We start from the raw sequence: 12,207 nt of genomic DNA on the forward strand, positions 1-12,207 counted from the left end.
GAAAGTTCATATCAGAGGTTGATGGCCAGACGCTATTTTGAATCCAGTTGTATTTTTTTAGCAAAATCATATGAAGCCTCAAAGGCATGATATTCATAGATTTTTTTTTTTTTTTTTACCATGACTCACAAAATTTGCAAATATAAATTCAGTAGACTTTCTTCTTGGAGGAAGAAGAGACCCATTATCTCCTTACTCTTCTCAGGAATCTTTTAATCATTGCTTCTGGCTAGATTTTTAAAGAAAGATATGAGGCAAGAAAGTCTAATCTATACAGAAGACTTGAGCCCATAACTTTGATTATACTAGTCAGAAGAGGCTCAGCTATGGTAACAAATAGACCCAAACATGCAATGAGTCGATGAAAAGGAAGGTTATTTCTCATTCACCTAATAGTTCATAATGTTTCAGATCAATGAAAGGTTAGGAGTGAAGTGAGGTAATGAGGTAGGGGTATTCTTCGGCATAAAATCACTCAGTGGCTCAAGATAATGATAGCTTTGTTTTCTTCAACCTGTAGCTTTCCAGATCACCGTGGGGGGTTACTATTCCAACTAGCCAGGAAGAGTAACAAGCATGGAACTGAGCATGGGAAACTTTATAGGCCAAGCCTGGAAGTGGCCCATGTCATTTCTGCTCACATTTCATTCACTGGAACTCAGTCACAGGGCCAAAAGTAACCCTTAAACAGGTTAGTCACTGTAGTCCAAGTGGGGAGAGGTGGGGGCTGAGAGTGGGGTAGGTGTTGTAGAAGTAGATAAAAATAGGTTTTGATAAACAACTTGAAATTTCTACCACATTGGATTATCTAGAAAATTCTATCAGGACACTAGATTCTTAGAGTTATGCAACTTGACTCTTAAAAATCCATAGATTATCAGATTCATCTCTTTCCTGTTGGGTTGTGCAGAACAGCTCATGCGACGCTTTAGCAAAGACTACATCTGCATGTGAATTGCACTGAGCTTCAAAGTCCTTTCAACACTCACAGAGAAAAATAGAACGGTTTGCAAAACCAATATGCTCACAAATGTGAAACAGCGTTAACAAATGTAGCATTTGCGAACTTCAGCTAATTGCTGATTCACCTCCTCCATCCTGACATGTCAATGTACACTAGTTGGTTGAAGCAAATGTGGAAACACTCTCAACATCTGTTCTAGGCTACAGAATGCTGATATGTTTGGACTAGGTCAAAGTATGATTTATAGAAGAAAAAAATTAGTATGAATTAAGCTAATATGTCTCACTATATTATTTAAAAACCTAGAAATATTATCCAAATCCCTAACTCTAACTCTGAAACAACTGGGGAGTGGGCATAAGATATAAATTACCACCAAACTACTTTTAAGTTTTTGATAAACTGAATGAAGTATGACCTCATGGCAATAAGAGCAGAGTAGTGAATCTTAAGCCTGGAATATACAGAGAGTGTTCTAAATAGAACTTTATCATCTTTCATTTTACCTATGAAAACTGTAACTGTTTAATGCCCCCAGCACAGTGGGCATTTTTTGGGGGGGAGTTGTTTTTATTTTGGGGGGGGTTACATTGCTGTTACCTTTACTGTGTAGAGCAAGCAGGTAGGTTGCTGAGACTTCATTACATTCACTGCTAAACAAAATCTCTTATTTCAGACAATGTATGAACAAACCTATTTTGAGTGCAGCATCATTCCCAAGGATTATTTATTGTGATTGTTTTACCTATTCACTGGAATCCTAATTCTCTAGGTTCTTCACTTTATTTCAGTGACAGCCATTCTGACAGGCAGCACCTGTGTATATTCTCGTTATTCAAACCTTTTCCTCATTACCCACAGTGATCCTGTCTCCTTACCCTTCAGACTAGGCTATCTTTCTCAAAGACTCTGAAGTTTACAGAGTTTACTGAAAATAATTAAATCTTATTTTGATTTACATGGAGGCAGGCTGGTATAATGAAATAGCCTCAGACCTAGAATCAGGATTTCAGGATTCCATTTTGAGTGTTTCTGTGAACTCTGTGATCTGATTTCAAAAGCTATCTAAGCATACAACCATAACACGAAGGAACTTGGGTTATCTTACAATACTATCAATTTTCAAATTCCATGTGTGCTTATATTATATTTATTTATTTATTCAACCTACAGACACGTATCACCAGGCAATATGTTAGGTGCTAAAATTAAAATAATATGTACTGGGCTTCCCTGGTCGCGTAGTGGTTAAGAAACTGCCTGCCAATGCAGGGGACACGGGTTCGAGCCCTGGTCCGGGAAGATCCCACATGCCACGGAGCAGCTAAGCCCGTGCGCCACAACTACTGAACCTGCTCTCTAGAGCCCGCGAGCTACAACTACTGAAGCCCGCACGCCTAGAGCCTGTGCTCTAAAACAGCCGCCGCAATGAGAAGCCTGCACACCGCAACGAAGAGTAGCCCCCGCTTGCCGCAACCAGAGAAAAGCCTGCACACAGCAACGAAGACCCAACACAGCCAAAAAAAGAAAAAATATAATACTAATATGCACTAAACCTTTTTATGCCTTAACTTATAGTTAAATGCTCAGTCCCCACTTAATAGTTGAAGAAACTGACACACACAAAGCTTAATAATTTGAGCAAGCTTGCATAGTACTAAGTGGCAGAGCTAGAATTCAAAGCCTAGGTGACCAGCTGCAGAGCCTGTCCTCATAACTATGTGCATACTGCCTCAAGCACAAAAGTGCATAAGAGTTGTCCCCTTCTTCAGAGAGCTCACAGGCCACAAAGGAAGGTTGACATGTAAACAAAAAGGGCAATGTGATGCGTGCTATATATTAATACTATTACTCAACAATGTAGGTTATTTGCTTTGTGCTAGTCGCTCTGTTGTTTTACATATATTATGACACAATTCTCAGAAGAAATCTTCAAGGTAGGTATAATTATCTCCAGTTTTTTGTTTTTTTTTTTTAATGTAAGAAAACTGAGCCTGTGAGAGGTTAACTAATTTTCCCATTACTCCATAGTTAACAAGTGACTGAGCTGGGATTAGAAATCATGTTTGTCTGATTTCAAATCCTGTTTTTGTTACCCTCTGTCACATTCCACTGCATAAACAGCAACCTTACTTTGAAATTCTCTGAAATTTATTTCTCCATTGTTGTACCTACTGTTTCCATGAAATTACAATTTTAAAGTTAAAAAAAATAGTTTGCCCAAATTTGCCAACAGTGCATGAGAGAACAAAATTATCATCCTTAGTAACTTCTCAAAGAATTCACAAACCAAAAGAATAAGATTATTTAGAATCATTTGACACTAAAGCCAAACAGTTGCTTTAAACCTTTGCTTCCTGTCTGCCTGCAGTTGAATCCACACTGTCCCTAAAAAACTTAGATAGTTGTATCAGAGAAACACATCAGAATCTCAGAATGAGGGAATACCATAGACATGATTACCTCATTTTACAAATGAGGCAATTAATACTAAGAAGTTTAACTTCTTTGTCCAATGTTGTATAATAGGTTCAGTAACTGAATTAAAAATAGAATTCAGATCTTCAGCCTTTCTGTCTTACACTCATTATGCTGTAATCTCTAAACATACATGTTTACTATAATCACCTAGTAAATTTTCAAATATTTATTCATTTACTTATAAGTAAATATAATAAAGACTGAATAATTCAGTATATTTGGGGAGTGGTTATTCAGGAATCTGTATATTTTAAATATTTCCAAGATGGCAAGAAAATTCATTGCTAATTCCCATTATATAAATGTTTTTTTTTAATTTTGGTTTAGTATTTTTATACATTTGGGTAGAAATAAGAGGAAAGGAAAGGGAAGAAACAAACAGAGAAAAAGATAATGAGAAAAATGTAGCAATGGGCTACTGATGGTGAGAAAGAAAGAGGAAATGCATACAAAAATGAAGGAAGGAAAGAGGGAAGATGGGGGAAGCAAGCTCTAAAGTACAAAGGAAGTTTCCCAACAGTTTGGCCCCTTTTTCCAAATTTACCTACTCTAACTCTTCTACATATTGCCTTTGTTTATACTATTTCTACCATATATTTCCCCTAATCTTCACTCCCTTCAAACACACACATACACTTACACAAAACACACACATATGTGCAAGAGCAGACATGAGAATACTTGACAATTCTTGTGAAGTTCAATCATGATGATATGGAAAAGACCCAAGAAGATTAATTCTGTGTTGCTCTCAAGTGTTCCATTAAAAAGAATTCAATTCCATAAATTATCTTGCTTGATATACATGCTCACTGAGGAAATTTGCTAATAAAGTTGGACTTAAATAAATACGGGTTTATAAGCTGTATGTTTGTTTCAACTTCCAGGATCAGTTTGAAGAATATATTCAGAAGGAGGCACCTTGAAGTATTCAGAGTTTGACCCTTGGGCAGCTTACTAGAGCATGGATCTAGATGAGAACACCATCACAGAAGCAAAAGCACACACAAAAGTGTGTGACAAATATATTTGTTATTTCTTTCCTGACTTTACCACTTTTCTTCAGTTTGGCGTGGAATTATTTTCAACCTAAAGCATTTTCACTCTGTTAGAAATTGCTTTCTTACTGCTAATTGATGGTCAATCTCTATTATATCTATTACTTGACATATATCTTTTTTTTTTGAAGAAATAAATGCCAATCTAGGAAGAACAAGACAAACAAAACAAACACAGACTGTCATCTAGCAAAAAGTCTTGCTCATGTACTAAAGCAAGAAAATTGTTTCATCTTTTACTTTTAGAAAAAAATAGGAATAATAAAAATATGCACATTTGGTTACTGCAGATACATTTTGACTTCCTATGAACAAAAGGGTCAAAGATCACTCATAGACCCTTAACACTAAAACTCCTCTCAAAACCTCGATAAAAGTATGAGAGAATACATTTAAGTTAAATTGGGTAACAGACTCATTAAGTAAAAATAGCCTTGGCACCCTAGTCATTAACTGAAGTGTAAGTCTTAGATTTAAAACACAGGACCAATTATGTTTCCCTCAATAGAAGAAATCATGTATTCCTTAACTGCATGTTTAATAACATAGTTTTGCTTCAACTAAGGAATTATATAAACCATAGAATTAAATCTGAACTTTTTATACCATGAAAGTCCTAAGGTGAAAAGAAAAGTTTTAATTTGTAGATATTTATGTCGTTCTATTGAGTAGAAATGTTTTATTTAAAAATGTTTTCTGGGTGATTATCCATACGTTTCTAATATTCAGTGCTCAATATCCATAAGGATTTTCCTTCAAATTTCTTAGTTCCTCATGTCTCTTTTAGCTGTAGTTGTTTTCAATAGTGTCATTTTAATTTTTTCCTTTGCCCTTGCAATGACAAAACAGAAAACTTCCAAGTACAATCCATGGATGTAGGAAAGAAAAATATTTAAATACATTTCTTTAATATTCAGATGTGTCTCTGAATAGTTTTATCATCTCAAAGTTATTCTTCTTTGATTGTGAAGCACTGGATCTATGTCTGCCTATGAAAATTCATGAACTCCCATTGAATCTGGCCCTGCCTTCCTCTACACTACCCATCCTCCTTTCTGTTTCCCTTTTTGGTCTCCTCCAGCTCACCACAGCCTGACAGATCCAGCAGTGCCTTGTCCCCTAATCCTATGGGGTTAAGCAAATGCTGCTGCTATTGCCACGGAGGCCTCACTCCTTTATTTCCTTTTTTTTCTTTTTAGTATCTATCAAATTCAACTTTATCCTTCAGACACCATCAGGGCCAAGGCCTCTTGGAAGCTTTCACTGATACCCCAAGGTGTCTTTATAATAGCCTTGCATAGCACCTTATGATTGGTTTATCAAAGTACTTGCCACACTTTACTACAACTTCATGGTTTTTTTTTTTTAATTTTTGAATTTTATTTATTTTTTTATGCAGCAGGTTCTTATTAGTCATCAATTTTATACACATCAGTGTATACATGTCAATCCCAATCACCCAATTCAGCACACCACCATCCCCATCCCCCCACGGCTTTCCCCCCTTGGTGTCCATATATTTGTTCTCTACATCTGTGTCTCAACTTCTGCCCTGTAAACCGGTTCATCTGTACCATTTTTCTAGGTTCCACATACATGTGTTAATATACGATATTTGTTTTTCTCTTTCTGACTTACTTCACTCTGTATGACAGTCTCTAGATCCATCCACGTCTCAACAAATGACTCAATTTCGTTCCTTTTTATGGCTGAGTAATATTCCATTGTATACATGTACCACAACTTCTTTATTCGTCTGTCGATGGGCATTTAGGTTGCTTCCATGACCTGGCAATTGTAAACAGTGCTGTAATGAACATTGGAGTGCATGTGTCTTTTTGAATTATGGTTTTCTCTGGGTATATGCCCAGTAGTGGGATTGCTGGATCATATGGTAATTCTATTTTTAGTTTTTTAAGGAACTTCCATACTGTTCTCCATAGTGGCTGTATCAACTTACATTCCCACCAACAGTGCAAGAGGGTTCTCCACACCCTCTCCAGCATTTGTTGTTTGTAGATTTTCTGATGATGTCCATTCTAACTGGTGTGAGGTGATACCTCATTGTAGTTTTGATTTGCATTTCTCTAATAATTAGTGATGTTGAGCAGATTTTCATGTGCTTCTTGGCCATCTGTATGTCTTCTTTGGAGAAATGTCTATTTAGATCTTCTGCTCATTTTTGGATTGGGTTGTTTGTTTCTTTAATATTGAGCTGCATGAGCTGTTTATATATTTTGGAGATTAATCCTTTGTCCGTTGATTCATTTGCAAATATTTTCTCCCATTCTGAGGGTTGTCTTTTCGTCTTGTTTATGGTTTCCTTAGCTGTGCAAAAGCTTCTAAGTTTCATTAAGTCCCATTTGTTTATTTTTGTTTTTATTTCCATTACTCTAGGAGGTGGGTCTAAAAGGATCTTGCTGTGATTTATGTCATAGAGTGTTCTGCCTATGTTTTCCTCTTTTGTCTTTCTCTTCTCTTAGATGTTGAACTCCTTGAAGACTGGTATCTCTGGCCCTAAGACCTCGATAGTATCATAGTAAGCAATAAGTAAATAGGTAAATAAATACATATATAAATGTAGATTTACTGAAGTAAATCTTCATTATTACATGTGAACTAGTACTTCATTTAGAAGAAAAACAATATGTGGTTTTTAATGCCCTGAGTTGTTCCAGGTAAGTGTTAATTAGCTTATCAAGAAATTTAAAAACAGGAGAGTAGCTTATATTATAAGCAGTATAAAAAGATGAGGAGAACGGAAAGTAAAGGTAGGGGCACAAAATGGAACCAGAAGTGAAAGCGTAGGTGATAATTGTGAATTCAAATAACTCTCATTTTTCTTCTGGTCCTATGGTAGTATCTTTGTCCAATTCCAACTCCGAATGCTGAGCTTTTCTCTTTATTTAAGGTGATATCTACTTGTCATCTGCAATTTCTTCTAGTCTTAAGTCTGATGTGTCTGCCTAACTTGCCCAACGTTTTGGAGAAAACTTTATGAATAGCTTAAGAAAACTGGTCCCTTCCCTAGAATCTTCTTCCTCCTCTTACCTCTCCCTGGTGGCCCCTCATTTCAGGCTTTGATACAATTGTAATAAGTTATACTAATTGGTACATTCTATTCCACATGTTTGGAGCTAGTTATATTGGAAGATAAAGTGTACATTTGCATAAATTAATATGTATCAGATGCAAAATAATGTACAAATATGTGCCTGTGATTTACTGGATAAAATCTTAGTTCACAGTGCACTCAAAAATATCTTTCCTGTTTGACCATAGGAAGAAGTACTCAATCTATTTTACTGGAAATTGTGTGTGCAAAATAATTTCTGATACCAAATACAATGAATGATCTTACTGACATGAGCGAAAACTGAAATAATATCTAGACCTCTTTTTACCTTAATCTAGTTGACTCTATATTTTTTTCTGGTTAATTAATACTTTCCTTTATTCATGTCTTTTCGCCCTTGAAAATCAGGGACGTTATGAAATATTTTAATCTCATCGAACTCCAATTTTCTTATCTGTAAAAAAAAATGGAATTAATGCTTCCTCCTTCTGGGTGAAAGCACTATATAAATGGCAGGTTATCTTTATTGAATCCACCTGAAAATTTTGGTTAAAAAAATGGTATCGGAAATCAGTTAGTCAACATAACATTTACTTATTGTTCTGGGAGAAAAAAATATATAATTGTGGAACAAACCTAATTACCTCTTTCCTGTTTTGCCTAGTAGAGTAATGCACTTGGTGAATGCTAATCTTTTAAATAATTCATCTGACAACTATTTTTTGAGTGCCTCCTATAAACCTGGTGCTGCTCTATGTGACGGGAACACATCATTGTACAAAGGAAAGGAAAACCCCTTAAGACATAGAGCTTACATTCTAGAGTAAATATGTGCAGAGAGAGATGTATATTTTTTCAATTGCCAACAGTGGGCCAGTCACTGTGATAGGTGCTATATGTATATCATCTTATTTAATCCTTACCCAAACCCTGAAGATTATCTATTATTGCCCCAAATTTACAGAATTGGAAATTGAGACTCAGAGAGGTAAAGTGGTTTCCCAAGGTCTCAAAGTCCAGTAAATTATAGAACAAGAGTTCAAATAAGTTACACCTGACTATAAGGCCTGCATTTCTAAAAGAGTTACTCTTAACTGGAAAAGTACATATAAATAGAGTGGAGAAAAAACAACCTGTCACAAGATCAGAGAATCCTGCCCCTTTTATCAGCAACATTCATCTTGAAGCGTGAGGTCTTGCAGGCTTTCCTGATTTCTAAATCTGGGATTCTGCTTCCCTATAGAGATCTTTGTTATTTGATTAGTCTATGATACCATCTACATTTTCCAGATTCTAGATTTGGCTTCCATGAATCAACTTTACTGATTTTTTAGACCCTGGTCTCTCTTTTCCTGTTTTTCCCAGTTTAATTGAACCCATGGGCTTTCTGGACATTCATTTTTCCACTTTTTAATTAACAATAAAAATTATGGGACTAATGTCTTCTAGGCTGCTTCCAGGGATGGAATACAAATGCAAATAAGACAGAGAATCTATCCAACTCTAATCCACTAGCTCCCTCTGGCTTAGCTAACCAACTGGTTCAAATTTTTTTCTCTCGTGTTATGTGTATGTATGTGTATTAATTTCTCAAGGTCTGTTTATGATAACTGTCATGATTCCTTTTCATTTTTTAGTTTGTTTTTCAATTTGTTAAGAAATATATATACATACTTACATATGTAATATATATGTAAGTATACATATACGTACATATGTAAAAATGTGTAATATATATGTAAGTATGTAATATATTTCTCGTCTGTGTTTGTTATAGAGCTCTGTGCTCAATTTTGGGCTTTGACAAACTAAAGTTTGTTCAGTAGGTTTTGGCTAATTTCCTTTGGGAAATCAGTAAAATCTATGGATAGTGCTTCTAAAGGGGTAAATTCACAAAATTAATACTTTCCAAATTTCCTCATAACCAGGAACATACACACTTACACTCACACACCTACGCTACTTAGCTATCACTGGTATACGTGTGATAAAATTATTCCAAACTAAGGCAAATTTTAGGTCTTGACCAGAAGTCTGAACAAACTTACATAAAATATTGATTCAAGAGATGTAAATTCAATTGATCAATCAGTATTCAATACAATTCTTCATGGCACATTTAAGAAAATGTGAGCTATCAAAGGTATAATTTGAGAAGCAGCAGAAAACAACATTGAATGTTTAAAACCATTTAAAAAATCCTGTTGAGTCCATTTTCTTAATATTTTTAATACTGTGTTGGCACCAATATTTCCACTTATGACTGTACTTTAACTGAAATTAGTTCTTAAAAAACATAGTCTGCATCATGACTATATAAACACGTCCTTAACCTTTTTTTTTTTTATTTTTACTTTCCCCTTTTTCCTTCCGGTTTTCCTTCTTAAGTTAAAGTTGGTTAACGACGTTTTCTTTTCTACCGATTTTTAGGTGTCTAAAACCCTGCAAAAGCCACTGAAGCACCTTTTTCAACTGATGGAATGTTTCTAGGCTCTGCTTCAAACTTTCCTGCTTCCATTTTGTGTTGGAAGACAATTCTCCATGGGTCTCTTGTGTTTCTGCACATCTTGTGAGCAGAGGCACTGAGAGCTTTTGTTCCTGACAATCTTTTCAAGGAAGTTTGTATAGAGAACAGTCTTGGAAGATAGAAGAGGTAGTTCTCTCCGTGGAGCAAAGGGCAGGTTTGTTTACAGTCCAGTATAATAAAGATAATTTCTCCCTCTGTGGCAAAGGGCAGGTTTGCTTGCTGCCATTATACAAAAAAAATTCGAGTTTCTAAGCTCAGGGAGCCTCAGCTATGACACAAACCCACTGTGTGTATAGGCGTCACCTAGCCCTCATCATATCACCCTGTAGTAATTAGGGCTTGGGGAACGGATGTAAGACAATACTCTGGCTACTGCTATCGCTATGAGTAATAAACTGCCCCTTGTCTCTGTCTTCTGCCAGCAACCATGAAATTGTGGCAGATCCTTCATAGTTCTTGACATCTGTTTCCTTAATTTCTGTCCTTCTGCTTTATATATGGATTCTTTTCTCCACACAAATCCTTTAGATGATGACTCATTGGTTGGTGTGTCTTTCTTTCAATTCAATTTCTCTCCAAATTTCTGCATCTTTACTTGACCTTTATCAGTCTAAAGTACCCACTTGTCCAGGAAAAAAAAGAGAATCAGATTACATAATAAGTGACAATGAACTAAAGTCAGAGAGATAAAAAGGATAGAAAAGAAAGTGTGAATGCAAAAAAAAAGTGTGGATTATACATGGAGGATAGGCCCATGAAAATCCATATGGCAGCTTGTGTTCAGTTGTATCCCCATTGGAGACATGAGTTTAGAGATATGTTGTTTCTGGGGGCTTGAAAGTAGGCTGCATTGCCAGGCTGGGTGTCTTGCTTGTTTGACAGATTGACTCTACCTTTTCTTTTCTTAGTGCTCACTGCTAAAAATATTACTTCCCTTGTACTCCTATTTCTCACCTCTTTTCCCAACCCTCCAACAATAAAATCTGTAGACTCATATTCAGATAAGCATGGTTAGTTATAAAATAATCAGGGATTTTTATTTGCTTATTAACTCTAATTTCAGAGAGTTCCAGAGGGATGAGCAGTAACCCTCTGCAAAAGGAGTCCTGAGATTCAATGGGAACTTATCATAAATGCATAATTCCAGGCCGTATACCTCAAGGATTTTGATTCAGTAGGGCTGGTGGGGCACAGAAAATTTCCATTTCTAGTAAGCTTCTTGGGTGCTCTGCGGAAGTTTGTCTCAGAATATTATATGAGAAACTCTGCTCCAGAAACTGCCTCCTTCTGGCATTATGCACATTTGCTCAGAGTCAACCCCAAATGTATAGCTTAGTCACTGACAAATGTTAGTTGGTGGCAGTGATTTGCCCTGGCAGACACTCAACTGCCTAGAGTGTTTTGATAGTCATTTTTTGACCCATGAAACTGAGATTCACATTACTATGAAAAAACTGCTTAGTTTTAGCATTGGGGGATATATTTGGAAAATTCTCCTTCTGATCTATGGTACAATACAATGTACTCATTATTAGCAATGGCCATATATAGAAAGATGTATAAATGGGAGGAAAACACATTGGAAGCTATAGTTTGAAAACACTTTTGGTAAAATACTATTATCCCCAAAATATTCTATTTGAATAAGTTAAACAATGTGAAAATTTTTGAGAGAAAGACTAAAAAGGATTGTTTTTGAAAAGTAAAGACTATCGCAGTCATTGCTGTTGAGATCATAAGATATAAGATATTAATGAAAAAATGACTTTCATCACTGTTTTGAAATATATTTAGAGAAAAGGTATAACATAATGACACTGATGGTTCTGCAGGTATCTCTTAATATTCTAATTTCCTACTAATGACGTTCATGGGAAAATTACTTCTTTGTTTTCTCATTATTGTCCACACTAAATAGAATTAAATACCCACATAATAGGAGTATCACAGTAACAGCTTTTCTCTTTAAGTACAGAATAGCACACTTCATGTCCATCAAATCTGATTGGGAATTCCACACTTAAATTTAGTCAGAATACACTCCAGGTGAAACCCATGAGAATGAAGATAACACCATGAGTATAGGATGCTTTAGAGATAA

General features: G+C 35.7%; 1 protein-coding gene across 1 annotated transcript in view; it reads right to left on the reverse strand.

The window, feature by feature from the left end:
• NEGR1 (neuronal growth regulator 1) overlaps positions 1–12,207 on the reverse strand; it is a 901,553-nt gene that overhangs the window by 271,701 nt on the left and 617,645 nt on the right. The window lies entirely within an intron of this gene.

The sequence above is a fragment of the Balaenoptera musculus genome, chromosome 1 (assembly GCF_009873245.2).
Source record: "Balaenoptera musculus isolate JJ_BM4_2016_0621 chromosome 1, mBalMus1.pri.v3, whole genome shotgun sequence".
Lineage (NCBI taxonomy): Eukaryota > Metazoa > Chordata > Mammalia > Artiodactyla > Balaenopteridae > Balaenoptera > Balaenoptera musculus.